Genomic DNA, 19,010 nt, shown 5'->3' with positions numbered 1-19,010 from the left:
ATAAATGAAAAAAAGATGCACTAAAAGCTTGAACCACTAGATGGCAGTGTTTACACACAAACTTGATTTGTATTTCTTCAGTGTCTCAGTATGATTCCTCACAGCCATCCCCTCTGTAGACCCTGGAGCTCTATGCTGGCGAGACTCTGGAGTACAAAGGCCAGCCCAGCGGGAGTGCATAAACCAGCAGAGTCACTGTCATGAGATGAAGTGAAGAAGTCCTTCCTGATTATACCTCCCTGCCCCAATTCAGTGCTCCCTGTAGGATCCCTGGACCAGACCAGCAACTGGGCACAGCCAGGACTCAACCCTGCCCTGCCCTGACTGAACCCTTCCCCTGCGCACCATGTGCACTTTACTCTATCAAGTGAACACTTCTCTTTCTTTTCATTGCAGAGCAGCTGATCAAATATATCCAGACCACAATTTGAATGGGAAAAAGGCTAACTATGAGCCATACACCATCATTTACATTTTCACAGAACTCATTTAATAATACTGATACTAGAGGAAACTCTGATAAAACTTTTCAACAAGAAGTGAGTGGCAATGTTCTATTTAAACAACAACAAAAATAAAACCAATATATGTTCTAACTATTGATGATGAGGTGTGAAGACCCCAGAGATGTACCTTAGTTAGCTCAATCCAGATGGTTGTCATGCTGATGCGCTGGGGAGACCGCACTATGGTTGATCCCCGGAGCCAGCATCACAGCCGTTGTGTGTGCTGATGCGCTAGGGAGGCAATAAGCTGATCCCTGGAGCCAGCATTACACTTCAGCCATCAACACCAGACAGAAGGATATCTACATCATCATATGGAAGGAAACGCAAATGGATGGAGACACATATGGATCACATTAGTTTACTGTAACTGTAGCTGTGTCTTAGTTGGTGCTTATCTTGGCGAGAGCCCAGTTCAAATCAGCATGAAGTTTTAACATCTACTCTCTTGTAATGGAAATCAATCACCAAACCAGTAGTTCCCTGTGCTTCAGACAGATCAGCCAATCACTGCCTCATTCTGAGGTGACGATGTGCATGGCTTTACCCACAGCTCAGGCTGTCTGTCTGTCACAAGCACTTCTACCACTGGATGGAACAATTCAAGAATGATTAACATGTGTGGATCTTTTCTTCTGCTTGTCTTTAGTCTGGGTGAGTGATATTCACAAACACACTGGAGATACATCATTGAAAACAGGGTCTGAATGGGGGCTAGCACAGAGACATCATTATTATTGAGAAACACAAGAATCATTCTTTACTCTTCTTTTCTTACAGCTGTCTATGGAGATTCACAGATTCATCAGACTCCACGTGTTTATTCATTTGAAGGAGGGAGGGCTGAAATGAATTGCAATCACAGTGTTTCTAACTACAAGAGCATGTAGTGGTATAAACAGCAACATGGTCAAAGTCCTGACATCATACTGACTGCTTACATTACAACTGAAACCTCGGGACGATTCAACATGACTGTGAATAAAGAGAAGCTCTCCAGCACTCTAACCATCAGTGCTGTTGAGCTGCTGGATTGTGAAGCTGTGTATTATTGTGCAGTGAGAGCACAGTGAGATAGGGAGTGGAGACACCTGCACAATATCCTGCTCTCAGGGGCAGACCTAGGAGTTTATGTTGACTCAGAAATGTCTTCATCTAGACAATGTGGGGAAGCTATAAAAAAAGGCCAACAAGATGCTTGGATATATTGTGAGAAGTGTTGAATTTAAATCAAGTGAAGTAATGTTAAAACTTTACAATGCATTAGTAAGACCTCACCTAGAATATTGTGTTCAGTTCTGGTCACCTCGTTACAAAAAGGATATTGCTGCTCTAGAAAGAGTGCAAAGAAGAGAGACCAGAATTATCCTGGGTTTAAAAGACATGTCGTATGCAGACAGGCTAAAATAATTGACTCTATTCAGTCTTGAACAAAGAAGACTACACGGTGATCTGATTCAAGCATTCAAAATCCTAAAAGGTATAGACAATGTATATTGGACTTTTTTGACCTGAAAAAAGAAAAAAGGACCAGGGGTCACAAATGGAGATTAAATAAAGGGGCATTCAGAACAGAAAATAGGAGGCACTTTTTTACACAGAGAATTGTGAGGGTCTGGAACCAACTCCCCAGTAATGTTGGTGAAGCTGACACCCTGGGATCCTTCAAGAAGCTGCTTGATGAGATTCTGGGATCAATAAGCTACTAACAACCAAACGAGCAAGATGGGCTGAATGGCCTCCTCTCGTTTGTAAACTTTCTTATGTTCCATTCAGCCCATCTTGCTCGTTTGGTTGTTAGTAGCACAGGCAGTCGCACACATACGACAGACAGTAAGAAGACAGCCTGCAAGCGAGGAAAGGAAAAGAAAGAGGCTTTATTTTAGAGCCGCTGATTCCATGAAAGCAGCAAGCCAGCTTTCAGCATGAATGCAGGGGAACACTCAGGTGGGACCGAGGACATCACCCCAGGAAGGAGCCTATCGGTAGCTCTGATATAAAGAGCTCAGTAAATACCTACCAATAGGCAGGCATATCCCATAAATAATGTTTTGGTGGTCGTCTTTGAATTGAAAGGGAACCAGACTTGTCATTTTAGAAAATGGTCCCCTCTCAGATTGTGTTGTTGAATCACGCTATGGAGGGTGTTTTACAGTTATGTGTTAACCACAGTCCATGCAGGTATCATTTTCTTATGAGTGCTGTACTGCTCTCTAACAACTGTACATGTATAGCTCATGCACACACCAGTTTCTGTTTTCTGCTGTTGTTAAAAAGTGGTACATTTCTATAAAAAACACTTTTCAAACACTTCAATTCAGCTGTAGTCAGGGAATAGTTTGTGATTGGCCTTTCCTCTATGTGGAAATACCTTTATAGTCTTTTGATCAGCTTAGACATACAGCACCTATTCTTTCTGTATTTATGTATAGTAGTCAGATGAGGGTTAGGGTTAGGGTTACAGTGTTTTGATCATCTTAGACATACAGCACCTATTCTTTCTGTATTTATGTATAGTAGTCAGATGAGGCTCTCATACACACAACTCTGATACCACAAACTTTGCACAAGTATAGTACTTGAGCGCCAACACTGTTAGCAGAACACATTGATCATGTGAAGAACAGCAGCTAACAGAGAAAGTCACAGAAGGAATCAATCTGCATGCAGTCGTTAGTTTAACTCAAGCTGGAGTTGCTGTCCTTCACAGAGTCATGTTGTTGCTCATCACATTCCTTATCATTGCACTTCTGTCAGGTAAGTGCTGAAGAGTCATATATACCACTTTAGAAAGCTGGAAACGTTGTATTCACTTATTTAAGTTTATTTGAAGTATAAAATTAAACCAGCCTGTTATATTTAGTTTGCCAGAGCACCAGATAAATTGAGAAAAACGTAGCTAATACAATATAGTTTTTTTTAAAATCATTTTTGCATATCCCCTATTGGCATGTAAAGCCTGGCTTTCCAGAGGTTTATAATGTGATTGATTACAATCCATATTGTACTGCAGAATCAAATATCAAACACACATGAGCTGATTGAAGACCCAGATATTTTAGTGGAGAAAATCCATCAATTTGAATGCTTGTTTTGAAATTAAAATACCTTGTCTTTTACATCGACAGGCCGAAGCTTTGGAAACTCAATTACTCCATCATGTGAAGATGATGAACAAGTGAGAGAGGGAGAGAGTGTTCGCCTCTCATTCAATTACACCGGCGTAGTGAACAGCTTCCAATGGCATCGACAGAATCCAGGAAAAGGTTTGGAATACATCCTCCTGATTTATGACTCTGGAATGACAACCAAAGAGGACTCTTCAGACCTTCGGTTCTGTGCTGAAGCTGATAAAGAGAATAAACGTGTGGAGCTGAAGCTCTCCTCCACTAAAATGACAGACACTGCACTGTACTACTGCACCCTGAGTCCCACAGTGACAGGAATCTCATATCAACACAGTGCACAAACTGACAGCACCTGGGAATGGCACAGAGTCACTCAGCTGAGATCAGGTCTAAACAGAGGGTTCACTGATGGCTCAGTGTTGGAACCCATTGCTATCCAATCAACATGGTTAGAGATATACTGCTTCCGTCCTGCAATGTGTTTGATTGTTTCATGGAATTGATTGTTTTTTATTTGCATGCACATTAATATTAAAATCATAAAGTCCTTCATGTGTCCTTCACAAAGTCCTTTGCAGTATGTGTCTAGAAAACGTCACGAGTTTTTTTTTTTTTTTTTTTTAACAATTTCTTCCTCTTTAACTAAACATAATGAACAATGGATTCACTGACCAATCTGTGTATCCTTCACGTGATCGACCAGGAGGCGATCTGTCGGATCAGGTGATTTTTTAAACCCTTTCTAGCTGGGTACAAATGAGCTTACAGCTACACCCCTGCTGGTCATATCATTAATTGTAGTGTTCTAGTATGTATTGCTTTATTTAAATGAAAGAGTAATCATTTCTACCAATTTTGCATCCAATATCCTTGCTTTTTTCCTTGTCTTTAAAATGAACATGTTCAAAAAAAAAGAAAGAAACGACATGCCATGAATTGTGAAGTGGTATTAATATGAAATATTCCTGTATAACTTCAGATATTCCTGTATAACTTCTCTACAGAACATGCCAACAGTAGTGTGTTTGTCCAGATATCATCAATAGAGCAGTTACTGTAACAGGAGCTGATTGAGTCCTACAGTATGAGCACCAGCACACAATTGTATGACACTGTATAATCATGATGCACAGACCTCACTAACACCTTTCAGAGACATTCGCCTCTAGAGTATTCTTAATCAATGCTACATCACTGCAGTCCAGGAGGTTTATACCTATATCTAAATCATGAATATCTAAAGGTCTGTAATATTAATGATTAAAACGTCGCGTTTTGGATTCAAACTGGAGAAATGGATGTTGTTGAAGGACTGTGTGCAATCAGAACGGGGAGAACGCCTTGCGGTCCAGGGGTTGTCAGCAGTAGGGGATTTTACACCTGGGAGCTGAGGATGTTACAGTCATTCCTCTCCAACGTGCTCCGCAGCGGTTCCATGGTGTAATGGTTAGCACTCTGGACTCTGAATCCAGCGATCCGCGTTCAAATCTCGGTGGGACCTGTATTTAACCATATGTTTTGATCATGTGAACTACCAAATGTCATATGTCTAGACCACAAGGGTACAATCGGTCATTGAGAGGAACGGTAGTTCCTCGTACAAGTTAGAAAAACTTGTTTGAAACTACCGAGAGTCTCTATACAGCGCAGAGTTTTGCTGTTTTCACCATGTTGCAGCGGAAAAACTAATCACTTAGAATTACCATCTGTACCAGTATCAAAAGTCTGAAACTTTCTTACATCAAATGTGAAAAAAACGTACATACCTCTTATACACAATGAGATATAAGTCGTCAAGCTAAGGTAAAATTGTTCTTCTTCTTCGTCCTCTTCCGTCTACTTTTTAAGGGTGTGTAGCGACTATTCAAACAGAAAAGCTAAATAACTGGACATCTACCAATCATGTGATTCCACATGTTGGTCAACGTCAAAACAAACCAGGGTATGCAAGCAGTTTCATATCCACACCATTTATATTAAACAAATTATTTATGTTTTAAAACAGCACATATCGCTGGAAAAAAAAAAGTGGTTTGAACTTGCACCATGACGTACTTGAAGAGCGCACGACATTATCCCGCACGACGTTATCCCGCTGTATTGAAATACATTCATTTTTTAAGCTTACATGCAAGCCTGACCAGCTTTCGCTGAAAACCTGAAAATGCTGCTATAGTAGAAATTTTCGATTTCATGTTTGAAAATTTCTAGTTTCCTGTTTATTTGGTAGATACCATAGAATGGAATTGCACACAAGAGTGTAATGTATCTTCCTTGTCTAAATCTCTGATTTCTGATAAATTGTAGTTCGTCGTTTAATTAAAAATAAATAAAGGAATAATTTATTTGTAGAAATAAATAAATGATTTAAACAAATGCACAGAGGAATAAATACATTTAAAAATAAATATTTTTTAAATAAATAAATGTAGAAAGTACAAGTTTCATGTAAACACACACACACACACATATAATTGCAAATTGCCTAAAATTAATAACGCATCAAAGAAAGTCACCGAGGTTGAAACATTTAATGGTAGCTACTGAGTCAACATTTACATTGTAACGTTTAAAACAATCTTTTGAAATGTAACAAACAAGGGTCATGTAAATGTGGGCTGAAAAAAGTAACAAGCAGACAAAACTGATTAAAACTAAACAAGTTTGAATGACAAATTCAGCAACATTGTCGAGTTTTGTAAGCATTTAAAACTTGTATGCTATGTTCATACAGTAATTAAACGGACTGTGTTGTATAGCGTTATGCTGACTTTGAAAAACAAAATGTTAAAAAGTAAAAAACAGGGTTTAGTTCAAGTGACAAAACCGTTTTTCTTTACAAACCCAATTATATATGACGCGCACGCAAGCATGCTCTCTCTCACACACGCGCGCACACACACTCACAAACACACGCGCGCACACACACACGCACACGCACACACACGCGCACTCACACAAATTATCTGGCCCGTGAGCAGAAAATTAGTTATTTGTTGCAGGTTAGCAATGGCAGCAGTATGGAGTAGAGGTTAGGGTTCTGGACTCTTGACCGAAAGGTCGTGGGTTCAATCCAGGGGCGGACTGGGACCAAAAATCGTTTCGGGAAGTTCGGGTCCACCGGCCTACATTTATGTCAAAACCTACATACCGAAATAATAATGAAGTCAGAGCGCGCAGCGCGCCGTCATGATGAAGTATCGGTAAAAAAATAGAGTTTTAAATTGTTAGGGTAAAACTTCTCTCTAAACTGTAGGCTATAGCTACTACCAGGTTTTCAAACATATTAGGGGCGATTTAGGTATGGCAAAGTATAGGCTATGACAGCTGCCGTACCAGGGCTTCATGATCTAGAAGTCACAAATAATAGGCGATCCTATTGAAAATATCATAGATTTTTCCGTCTACGAAATATTTTTCTATTCATTATTCTTTGTCTCCGCACGTCTCTCTGTCTGCCACCGCTTTGCGGTCAGTGAATGCAACATTGTATCAGAGCTAAATTCTTTCGCCAGTTTGTCCAGTTTACACACCATGGATTATTTCATTGATGGCTCTGCTCTATGCAATTACAATTTTCTGTTTACAGTAATCGGTGGTCTAAATTCTAATTGCATATCAGATTATTTTAAACACAAGATTGCCGACAGTTGGTAGGCTATTATTTAGTATTGGTATTTACTGTAAGCAAATAATAAACATGGGTAGCCCATTTATCAAGTAGAATGAAACCATTCTCCGCACACCAATACCAACCTCAGTAGGCCTAACAGTAAACTAACTGTAAAGTATAAACCACACATCTTATTTATCATTTCTAGAAACCATCACCGACCTCACACAGATTGCAGTCTCTCAATAGGCCTAATAAAATAAAATAAAAAACTGTAAATTCTAAACACATCGGCTCATATTTAGCAATTCTAGAAACCATTAGCAGCACTCAGCGCCAATACAACCCAAAATTACAATAGGGTTTCAAAACCCCTAATTATATCTCAAAATAAAGTCAACTACTTTACCCAAATCCACAGTAAACGAGACTGTCCTACCTTACGTCGCCAGCAGACGTCGCAGCAGTGCACTCTTCTGCGCAATCCTGTCAATAACTCCATCACTGTCTATTATTATTATTATTATTATTTATTTCTTAGCAGACGCCCTTATCCAGGGCGACTTACAATTGTTACAAGATTTCACATTATACAGATATCACATTATTTTTACATACAATTACCCATTTATACAGTTGGGTTTTTACTGGAGCAATCGAGGTAAAGTACCTTGCTCAAGGGTACAACAGCAGTGTCCCCCACTGGGGATTGAACCAACAACCCTCCGGTCAAGAGTCCAGAGCCCTAACCACTATCCACACTGCTGCCCTACTAGGGCCATCTAGGGCCATCAGTATCTCTTTCTCTGTAGACATTATTATTATTATTATTATTATTATTATTATTATTATTATTATTATTATTATTATTATTATTATTATTATTATTTATTTCTTAGCAGACGCCCTTATCCAGGGCGACTTACAGTCGTAAACAAAAATACATTTCAGGAATCACAGTACAAGTAATAATACAATTAAGAGCAAGATAAATACAATGATGAAGATAAATACAAGGGTTATTATGAACCCTTCCAAGTGGTCTTGGGACAGTGCTTCTCAGTCTATTCTTGACAAACTTCAGAGTGGAGAAACACCTTTCACATGCTACTTGAGTTACTGACAAAGTCAGGGGGAATTTGTAGCCCAAACCAATTACATGATAGGCATCAGTCAATAAATTGTATCGGGATAGAATCAAATAGCAACACATGGCACAGTTTTTGCATGAAGTGCACGTTTTGTTCTCTAGCTCCAGCTGCTTCTTCCAAAGCTGACATTTTCAGTCTGTCCCACTGTGTTAGGCTGATAACAAAAAAATGTGTCCAGCTCTTTGGACTGAGGGCGTATGAAGTAATCAAAGCTACCAGCTGACCCCCCCCCCCCCCCTCTGCATTCACTTCAAATGCCTGCATATTCTCTCTCTCTCCTTCTCTTTCCTCAGCTGTTGTTCTCTCTGCACTGGACTCTGCAACAGCATCCATTCTGTCCCTCTCTCGCTCCTCGAGCTCAGCTGCATCTGCTTTAATATGCATAAAAGAACAACAGCAATCAATTTAATTAATACCTTTAGCAAACTTTATTATAATTTGAAAGAACACTCACAAGAACATAGCTTGTTTAATTTATAAAACGGATAGTTCCGGTTCTGTGATTGGTCAAAACAGCGATCCAGCCGTGCTATATTCAACCATAGGCCACTGTTAGGCCTTCTAACCATTCCATAAATTATATCTTTGCGCAACAAACTAATCAACATCGACCTAAGTATCAAACCCAATCAAATTCATGTCAAACGATTGCTTTAAAATTTGGGATTTTGTTAGTGTGATACAATACATGCAATGAGAGAGAGAGAGAGAGATGCGACCTGGTAAATGTTTGAGCTAATGTTTTTTTTTTTAGTAACCCAGCTAGCTAGCATAGGACGGCTAGTCGATTTGCTAGCGGAGCTTAGCATAGCTATACGTAGCTGACTAGATCTCAAAAAGTGATTAACGTTACAAATATTGATGTAGGCATTTGACACTGGCATCCTGACCTCCCTCGCTCTCCCTACTACCAGCCGGCCTACCTAACATGTCCGTTTTTTTAGTGCATTTTGCCTCAAGAGACCGTTGCCGTTTGTCTCTAATCTTTTCTGCCACACCTTTTCTTTTTCTCTCCATTTTTTACACTGACACTCATCCACTAGTGATGTGCAGTTCCCGAGCGAATCGTTCTTTTTGAACGACTCACCAAGGTGAACGATGGGGCTCGGATCAGAGTCCCCATTGAATCGGTCCTTTTGATTCACCCCATGAACAAGCTGCGTGGCGCACAGGAGTCGACAAAAGTCATGAAGTGATTCCTTACCTCTCGAGTCTGGCTGATTTGTTCGTTGTAACAAGGAAACCGGGTTGTCTCTCAACTCGTTGAGTGTTATGAAACTGAAGACCGTATGTGCCATGTTGGATCCAAATTCCCGCTACCTTAGTGCATGATAAGAACTCCGTGTGAGCCAAAATGGCGTCAGTTACATCCTCCAGACCATATATCTATGATCCAGACGGTGTATGGTAAGGAGGGATGGATTTGTCAATCAAATTGGGCAAAGTGTTTTGCTATGTGCTGAATAAATAACACGTAAGAAATGCAATTGACTATTATTATTATTATTATTATTATTATTATTATTATTATTATTATTATTATTATTATTATTATTATTATTATTATTATTATTATTTTAAAGATTAAATTAAATTAGAGTGATACTGATGGCTAAACAATGCTAATGGTTCAAACTGTTATGTTATCTCCAGTATTATAAATATATTATTATTATTTTTTTTGTCAAACTATATTTAATGTAATGTTTATGAACCCAGTCAACCAAATATAGATTCTCCCTAGCTTTTGTGATGTGCAGTTCGTGAACGACTCGTTCTTTCCGGTTGAAATAAACCTACGTAAATAATCTTAATGCGATCTACATTGACTGGTTTTGTGTCATTGAATCAGTGAATCAAATGAACGAAATGGATCGATTCACCAAACTGAACTGAATCAAATGAATTGAGTCACTAAAAAGAATCGAACTGCCCATCACTATCATCCACTATCAATACAAGAGGTTCAAACGAAAGACGAAATCTGGCTGACCAATCACGTTCTAAGAAATCCCGGGCAAGTCCAATCAGGGAGTGGCCACTCCTCGCCCTCCCCTTAGATATTGCGATATTGGATCTACCCAAGAGATGACTGGTGTGGTGATGTGTGTGCGCACGCGAGAGAGCGAGACTGCCAAGTTAATAACAGCGTAATTCTCAGCATGTAATGGGAAGAAAAAGAAAAATAATAATTATTAATCAAACGTAGACCAGCGGCCCACGCAGGTCCAAACAGACCGGCCCACCGGGGATTCTCCCGCACTTCCCGATGGCCAGTCCGCGCCTGGTTCAATCCCAGGTGGGGGACACTGCTGCTGTTCTAAAATAAATAATAATAATCGCGGATCTTGTTGCAGTTTCAGCACTCGTGTTTTGTCTTTGTTGTGTAAAAACCAGTCCATATGCAGAAACTGCTCGTGCTGCATCCGCAGAGTTTGGTGGAATTGACACAAAACAGCGTGCAAATTTTGCCATGTTTCGGAATCTGATTTCATACCTCAGCCAGAAGTCAACAATATTTACATTTTTCAGGGTAGGCAGTCAAATACGTGAAATCGTGAATTTTGCGTGGCCTTATACAACGAGACACTAGTGATCCGTCGCTTGCAGCATCTGTGGAGTAGCGGTTAGAGCACTTTATTCTTGACTGGGTTTAATCACGTGGGGGACACATTGCTGCTTTATCTAGATTGGTCCAGTAAAAAAACGACTGTATAAAGCAGTAATTGTATGTCACAATTGAAGGTTGGCCTGGATAAGTGTGTCTGCTAAAATAATAATAATAATAATAATAATAATAATAATAATAATAATAATATGCGTGTTTGGTTGGTACTTGGATGGGAGACTGCCTGGCAATACCAGATACTTCACACTTTTCTTTGAAGTTTTACTTGTATTATTAACAAATAGTAGATTAAACAGCAAAAATGAGCTGATTTAATTTTAATTTTTTTGAAATGGACCGCAGGGTATTAATCGCTATTGAAATAATTGCATAAAATAAGTTATAAATATATTTATTTCACGCCTCCACCGGCTGTTTTAATTGCATTTGGATCATTCCAGACACCACCTGATACGTGAGTGCAACAAACTCAGCAATGCATTGATCATTAATACATTTTAAAAACACAAAACATCAAAGACACAGCATGCATTATATTCAGGCCGGGACATTTCAATTTGATGAGAATAAGCAGAGTGTGACATTAACAGAAGTGACATTAAATTTGACTGTATTATGACTACATCTGTCTTCTTTTCATACATTTACACTGTAAAACACGAGGCTGAAGTTGGCTTATTCGCCAGCTTCTTATTCGCAAGCTTTTAAGTGCATAAATGTATTTGTCTACGTTGAAGAAGTAACCTTGCATTTAAAGGGTTAAATCACTTTGGGCTGCAGATTTCTCTGCCAGTACCTGACAAGGGGCAACCCCTCTGCAAGCCCCACTTGTATTTAGCCGGGCCGGGCCCAGTGTGGTCTACTGGGGAAGAACAGTGGGTAAATATGCCAATCGCTCAGCATCTTATTTGCTCTTTATGTATCTACGTTGAATAAGTAGCCTTGCATTTAACGGGTTAAATCACGTTGGGCCACTGATTTCTCTGCAGGTACCCAGCGAGGGGCACCCCCTGTGCAAGCTACACCTGTATTTAGCCCGGCCCAACGTGGTTGCCCGGCCCTCTGTAGCTTGCAGAGGGGCTGCCCCTTGCTGGGTACCTGCAAAGAAATCGGCGGCCCAACGTGATTTAACCCGTTAAATGAAAGGCAACTTATTCAAAGTAGATACATAAAGAGCGAATAAGAAGCTGAGCGATTGGCATATGTAGCATGTTTGCCCACTGTTCTGCCCCAGTTAACCACGTTGGGCCAGGCTAAATACAGGTGTAGTTTGCAGTGGGGGTGACCCTCGCCAGGTATTTGCAGAGAAATCAGTGGCTCGACGTGATTTAACCTGTTAAATGCAAGGCTACTTATTCAACATAAACTCCTAGGTCTTTTTCATAGTTCCCTTCTTCAATTTCAGTATATCCCATATGATATTTATAATGCACATTTTTATTACCTGCATGCAATACTTTACACTTTTCTCTATTAAATGTCATCTGCCATGTGTCTGCCCAGTTCTGAATGCTGTCTAGATCATTTTGAATGACCTTTGCTGCTGCAACAGTGTTTGCATCTAGGTATTTTACATAGATTCAGTATAAACAACTGGATAAATTGGTAATTGTATGTAAACATAATGTGATATAATTGTGACAATTGTAAGTTGCCGTGGATAAGGGTGTCTGCTAAAAAATAAATAATAATAATTTAAATGCAATCTGCTAAACTATTTGCATTTGACTTGGTAATTGTATATTCTGAAATATATAAGAATTTGCATTTGAATTTCAAATCATGGGAAAAATATTTCAATTTTAAACACTTTTTAATAATAATGCTCATAATAAAGTACAGAGACTTTTCAGTATTGCTGGTAAAGTTGATCAGCCTGAAAGATGCAAACTAAAGGACACTTTTGAGAACTTCATGTTTATTAAACATAACAAACAAAACAAGTAAAAATAATAATTGTGCAATGCACATATATATAAATATATACATACAGTATATCTCATCATTGATGTCAGTTTTTCACAAACCTGGTCCTGCGGACCCACTGTGTCTGCTGTTTGTGTTCCAACTGAGTTCTCAATTATGAAATTGATCCCCCAATTGAACTAACAATTAGTGACTTAATGCAATGTTAGAAATAACTTGAAATATCCAACTCTTTTGGCTGCTTTCACAAACCCTGATCAGCACTAATCTTGGACTACCTTACCTGAGTTAACATTAGTTAGTCCTAGATTAGTGTTAATTGAGGCCTGTGCAGCCAGCCATTTCTACAAATAATTCAAATGCTCTGATTAGACATTCAATTGAGGGCTCAATTCGTAATTTAAAGCTCAGTTGGAACACAAATCAGCAAACACTGGGTCCTCAGGACCAAGATTGGGAAACACTGTTTAATGTAACTTGCTTCCTATATTGGTACATACCTGTTATTATGAACTATGTGATTACTGTGTTTATGTTGTTATTATATTTTATTTATTTATTTCTTAGCAGACGCCCTTATCCAGGGCGACTTACAATCGTAAGCAAATACATTTCAAGTGTTACAGTACAAGTAATACAATAAGAGCAAGATAAATACAACGACTTTGGTTCAAGCAAGTACAAGTGTGACAAAATACAATTCAATAATACAGCAGATAACAGTGACAGTGATAATTACATCAAGATATGATTAAATACAAAATACTACAGATTAAACACTTGGCAGATTACAGTACTCTGAAGTACAGGATTAAATGCAGTAAAATAGGGGGCAGATAAGAGCAAATAAAGCGCATTTAAGGAAGGGTGATAGTGTCCCAGGGGAAAAACAGAGGAGTTCTACAGGTGCTGTCTGAAGAGGTGAGTCTTAAGGAGGTGCCGGAATGTGGTCAGGGACTGGGCGGTCCTGACATCTGTAGGTAGGTCATTCCACCACTGCGGAGCGAGGGTGGAGAAGGAGCGGGCTCTGGAGGCAGGGGAGAGTAGTGGAGGTAGATCCAGTCTTCTAGTGCAGGCGGAGCAGAGAGGTCGAGTGGGGGTGTAGGGAGAGATGAGGGTCTGGAGGTAGCTGGGTGCAGTCTGGTCAAGGCATCTGTAGGCTAGTACAAGAGTCTTGAACTGGATGGGAGCGGTGATCGGTAGCCAGTGGAGTGAGCGGAGTAGTGGAGTTGCGTGGGAGAAGCGAGGCAGAGAGAACACCAGGCGGGCAGAGGAGTTCTGGATGAGCTGGAGCGGACAGGTGGCGGACGCAGGGAGGCCAGCCAGGAGGGAGTTGCAGTAGTCTAGGCGGGAGAGTACCAGGGCCTGGACCAGGAGCTGGGTAGCGTAGTTGGTGAGGAAGGGTAGGATTCTTCGGATGTTGCTCAGGAAGAATCGGGAAGTGCGTGCCAGAGTGGAGATGTGCTGGGAATAAGAGAGGCAGGGGTCCAGGGTGACTCCAAGGTTCTTAGCGGAGGAAGAGGGAGAGAGTGTGGTAGATTCCAGAGGAACAGAGATAGAGAGATCAGAGGAGGGGGAGGAGGAGGGAAAGAAAAGGAGGTCAGATTTAGAGAGGTTGAGTTTGAGGTGATGCGAGTGCATCCAGGAGGAAATAGCAGACAGACAGGTAGAGATACGGGAGGAGATGGTGGAGTCAGAGGTGGGGAAGGGGAGGAAAATCTGAGCATCATCAGCATAGAAATGGTATGAGAAACCATAGGATGCGATGAGGGGGCCCAGGGAGCGGGTGTAGAGAGAGAACAGGAGAGGACCCAAGACTGACCCTTGGGGGACTCCTGTTAAGAGAGGGTGAGGTGTGGAGGTTGCTCCACGCCAGGTTACCTGGTAAGTGCGGTTGGAGAGGTAGGAGGAGAACCAGGCCAGAGCAGTGCCAGAGATCCCCAGGTCAGCGAGAGATGATAGTAGAATAGAGTGATCAACAGTGTCAAAGGCAGCAGAGAGGTCGAGGAGAATTAGGACAGAGGAGAGAGAGGCAGCTCGGGCAGACTTAAGTGAGTTGGTGACAGACATTATATAAACTGCTTTCCTTGTATGTCACCTTGGATAAAGGCCTCTGCCAAATTCATGTTAATAAATTAACATTTGTTGTATGGGAAAGTATTTGAAGTCCATTTAGCATTTGTCACATATTTGCATTTGTATTTAGTTTGGTAGGAAATGTATTACATTTGCATTTGTATTAAGCAAATTCGCAAGAACATTGATATTGCCACTGGTCTCATCAATGGGGCAATAGGGAAGCTTCAGGCTGTTTCCTACTATCTGGAAAACACAAGTATGCTCAAAACCATAACCATCAAATTTAACAATGGAGTCACCCATACCTTTCAACGTTTATGCTCAAAGTTTGAAATCATGGATAGAGTCTACATTGTTCAAGAGCAGTTCCCAGTCATTGGTGCTCATGCAATCACCATTCACAAATGTGGGGATGACTCTAAAAACAGTTATGATGGATCTTGGTAACTCAATTTTCTCCTATGGACAAAGTTTTGTTGCACTTTCCACAGTTACTTCCTTCATCGGTATCCACGTTATCAACTTTGACCCCACCTGCATCTACGCATGTCAAACTGCAGTTGAAGACTACCATCGGCTCAGAGGGCTTTATTGTCTGAAGTTGAAAAGCTTGAAGGAGACCAACACGCATAAGGGACACAAGGTAAAAGATCATGTGCATTTCATTCACCGAGCCATCATTAATGTTCAGGAACAGCAAAAGCCTCAGTTTTCTAAGAGAACATTGCACTTACACATCCATTCACAGGCTTGAGCAACCCCAATTTCACCTCATGCTATGCAAATGCAACATTGCAGTGCCTTCTTCACTTGCAACCTCTGAAGGATTCATTAAAACACAGTCATCAATAGGCTATCAGGAGCTTTGTTCACAAATAGGATCACTTGCCATCCACTGCGTCTCGAACTATTGTGGATATTTGTCACTTCTTAGGAGAACCTTACAATAGAGGTGAGCAGCAACATGTTGCAGTTTCTCACCAAATTGCTGAAATTTGTCCTGAAGTATCTCGCATGGTTTCAGTCACAATAAGTCATGACATTCTATGTACTACATGTAACTACTGCTCATCAAACCGAGAGGTGTTGCATATTTATCCTCTACATGTACCTGCTGGTACAGATTCCATGTGTTTGGAAGAACTCATTTATAGAAAAGACAAATGGGCAATGATTCCTGGTAGCAAATGCAGGCAATGCAAAACTTCTCCAATCATGAAACGTGAACTTATTCAATCAGCAGGGAGACTGATTGCAGTCCAACTTATGCTTTGGGAAACCAAACCAGACTGGACCGTTACAAAGTGACACAATGCTAAGTTTAATGCTGTGCAGAAGAGCATAATTACTGTGGACAACAGGAATTACCAGTTAGATTCCATTATCATACACCAAGGACAGGATGTTACTTCAGGACACTTTGTGTCTGTTCTTGCTGTGGGTGCTACTGGAAAATGGGTGCATGCAAATGATGCACTTATTGAAGTCTAACCAAGGTCAAGAAATGCAAACAAAATGTATATGGCCTTTTATGAAGAGATCTAATACTTTACAAATGCCTTAGCCTAAGTTCATAACACCACTATATCAAGGAGAATAATGTTTTTTTCCAGCATTAAAATTTGTTTGTATACTACCCTTTAGCACAGACATGCATATGTACCTTTTGAACATTTATAACATTGAAGTTTTGTACCTACGTAAATATCAATATATCAGTACCTACCAAAATAGACATGTTGTTTTCACCACTCATGCAACGATAAGAATACAATGTTTACACCGAAAACCGGAAGCTCAAAGCAGAGGATGAAACACTCACTATTTGTTCACAGCGCGGGTGTAGAAGCCGTCTAATCTGTCCTAAGGAGCACAATTTATTATGGCAGTTTATTATGATTCATTGTCTGTCATACTCAGGGCTTGGGGATTATTCCGTTTTTGATGTTTCAGCGTTGATAGCAAAGAAATTCCTGCCTAGCCGTGCAGCCTGCTATAGCAACGTCCCTGTTGGTCTAGTGGTTAGGATTCGACGCTCTCACCGCCGCGGCCTGGGTTTGATTCCCCGGTCGGTGAAGTTATTTTGTTTCCCATTATTATTCCGATTAAAACTACTCTATTACTCTTCATTAATCAGATATAGATATGTCTAATTCTTGGCTGTGGCCCGACTGCATTCAATTAAAAGCGCACACTTTATATTATTAAAGAGTCTGTGCACATTGATTCGCAACCCCTTTTGGCATTATATTCTTCTCAGTCTGCAGAAAAGGATTTTACAATTGTGCGTTACAAGTGAGACGATAGCTATGGTTTAACCACCCCCCTCTACACAATCACACAGTTAACACAATAAATACCGACTAAAAAGAGATACGGAATTATCCTATGCAGCCTCTCATTCAGTGCTCCAGTGTTGTGACGCGCAGCAAATCGGTAGGTGCGTTCAAGTGCCTGTAACTCCAAAACGGAAAGGGCTAGGGACGCAGTCCACATACCAAACGAGAGGAGGCTCCGCGATTTCCCCTGATATCTAACATGCCCAGGTGTCATGTTCCTAGAATAAACTACCGCGTCCAGAATACAGTGGTGCCTTCACTTGCTAGGAGACAGCTGTGCGAATTTGTATTTGAAAGTGTATTTTCACTTATAAAGATGCAACGTGTTTAGTTTTTAAGGACATGTTTATTATTTTAAATTAGCAATACCGATGTTATTAAAACCGTTTCTAAATATACATGTGTAATACATATATTGTCAATGAACATGTGTCTTATTATTTCAATGTGAGCAGTGTTTGCACGGTTGGGTGCTGATTGTGCAGTTCTCCAGACCTGCTGCCAGCTGCCAGTATGAACCAAGAAATGAAACGTCGCATTTTGGATTCAAACTGGAGAAATGGATGTTGTTGAAGGATTATGTGCAATCAGAACGGGGAGAACGACTTGCGGTCCAGGGGTTGTCAGCAGTAGGGGATTTTACACCTGGGAGCTGAGGATGTTACAGCCATTCCTCTCCCGGTTGCTCCGCAGCGGTTCCATGGTTAGCAATCTGGACTCTGAATCCAGCGATCCGAGTTCAAGTCTCGGTGGGACCTGTAATTAACCATGTGTTTTGATCATGTGAACTACCAAATGTCATATGTCTAGACCACAAGGCTACAATCGATGATATAAAATACAATGCAGATTCCGGTATCTGAGCTCGGAAAGTGTTTATTAACAAGTAATGCGCATTTTCAAGTGTTTCAGATTAATTTCAGAAATGTTGCGCGCTTAATTTTAGTCCTGCATTGTAGTAGAGAACGACAGTAGTAACGCCGTCCCTGATACGTTTCATTTCACAGGTCTCTGGCACGCATTTCCTTGTGTTTTGCAGGGCGCCGTGGCTTAGATGGTTAACGCGCCTGCCTCGTAAACAGGAGATCCTGGATTCAAATCCCAGCGGTGCCTTTGGTTATTATTTTTTTCAGCACATCAAAGTTTAGGCTGTGTTTGTGTCACATTTTGTTACTGGTGGGGAGCACCTCCAACACAGACAAATACTTTCCTGTAGTCGCAGGATAAACACTTTTGCCAAAAGAGAACGAGAAACAGTAATAATAATTTAAAAAACACTGCGACGAGGATGCGATTCAAATCCACACGTGCACCGCACAATGGATTAGCAGTCCATCGCCTTAATCACTCGGCCACCTCGTCCTCGAAAACCTGGCGCTCAAAACAGAGGATGAAACACTCACTATGTGTTCACAGCGCGGGTGTAGATGCCGTCTAATCTGTCCTAAGGAGCACAATTATGCCAGTGCGCCAGAGGTTTAAACAATAGCTAGCAAGAAACCTGTCCCTGGAATATTAACGGATGTGGTTTCAGCTCTTGCTGCATCAGATAGCTTCAGCCATTGTGAATTATTGAAAGTTTGAAAGAAAAGCAAAATATCCAGAGAGCCCCTGCAACGAGAAACCAACGTGGCGGGCT

The 19,010-nt window shown here is 40.6% G+C and overlaps 1 non-coding gene across 1 annotated transcript; it reads left to right on the top strand.

The window, feature by feature from the left end:
* The first annotated feature begins 5,063 nt into the window (after positions 1-5,063).
* trnaq-cug (transfer RNA glutamine (anticodon CUG)) lies at positions 5,064-5,135 on the top strand. Its single transcript has one exon. It is a non-coding gene; the product is annotated as a tRNA-Gln (tRNA).
* The last annotated feature ends 13,875 nt before the right edge of the window (positions 5,136-19,010 follow it).

Source organism: Acipenser ruthenus, chromosome 11 (genome assembly GCF_902713425.1).
Source record: "Acipenser ruthenus chromosome 11, fAciRut3.2 maternal haplotype, whole genome shotgun sequence".
Taxonomy (NCBI): Eukaryota; Metazoa; Chordata; class Actinopteri; order Acipenseriformes; family Acipenseridae; genus Acipenser; species Acipenser ruthenus.
Note: the sequence above shows the minus strand (reverse complement) of the source record. Positions and strands in the feature narration are given on the sequence as shown.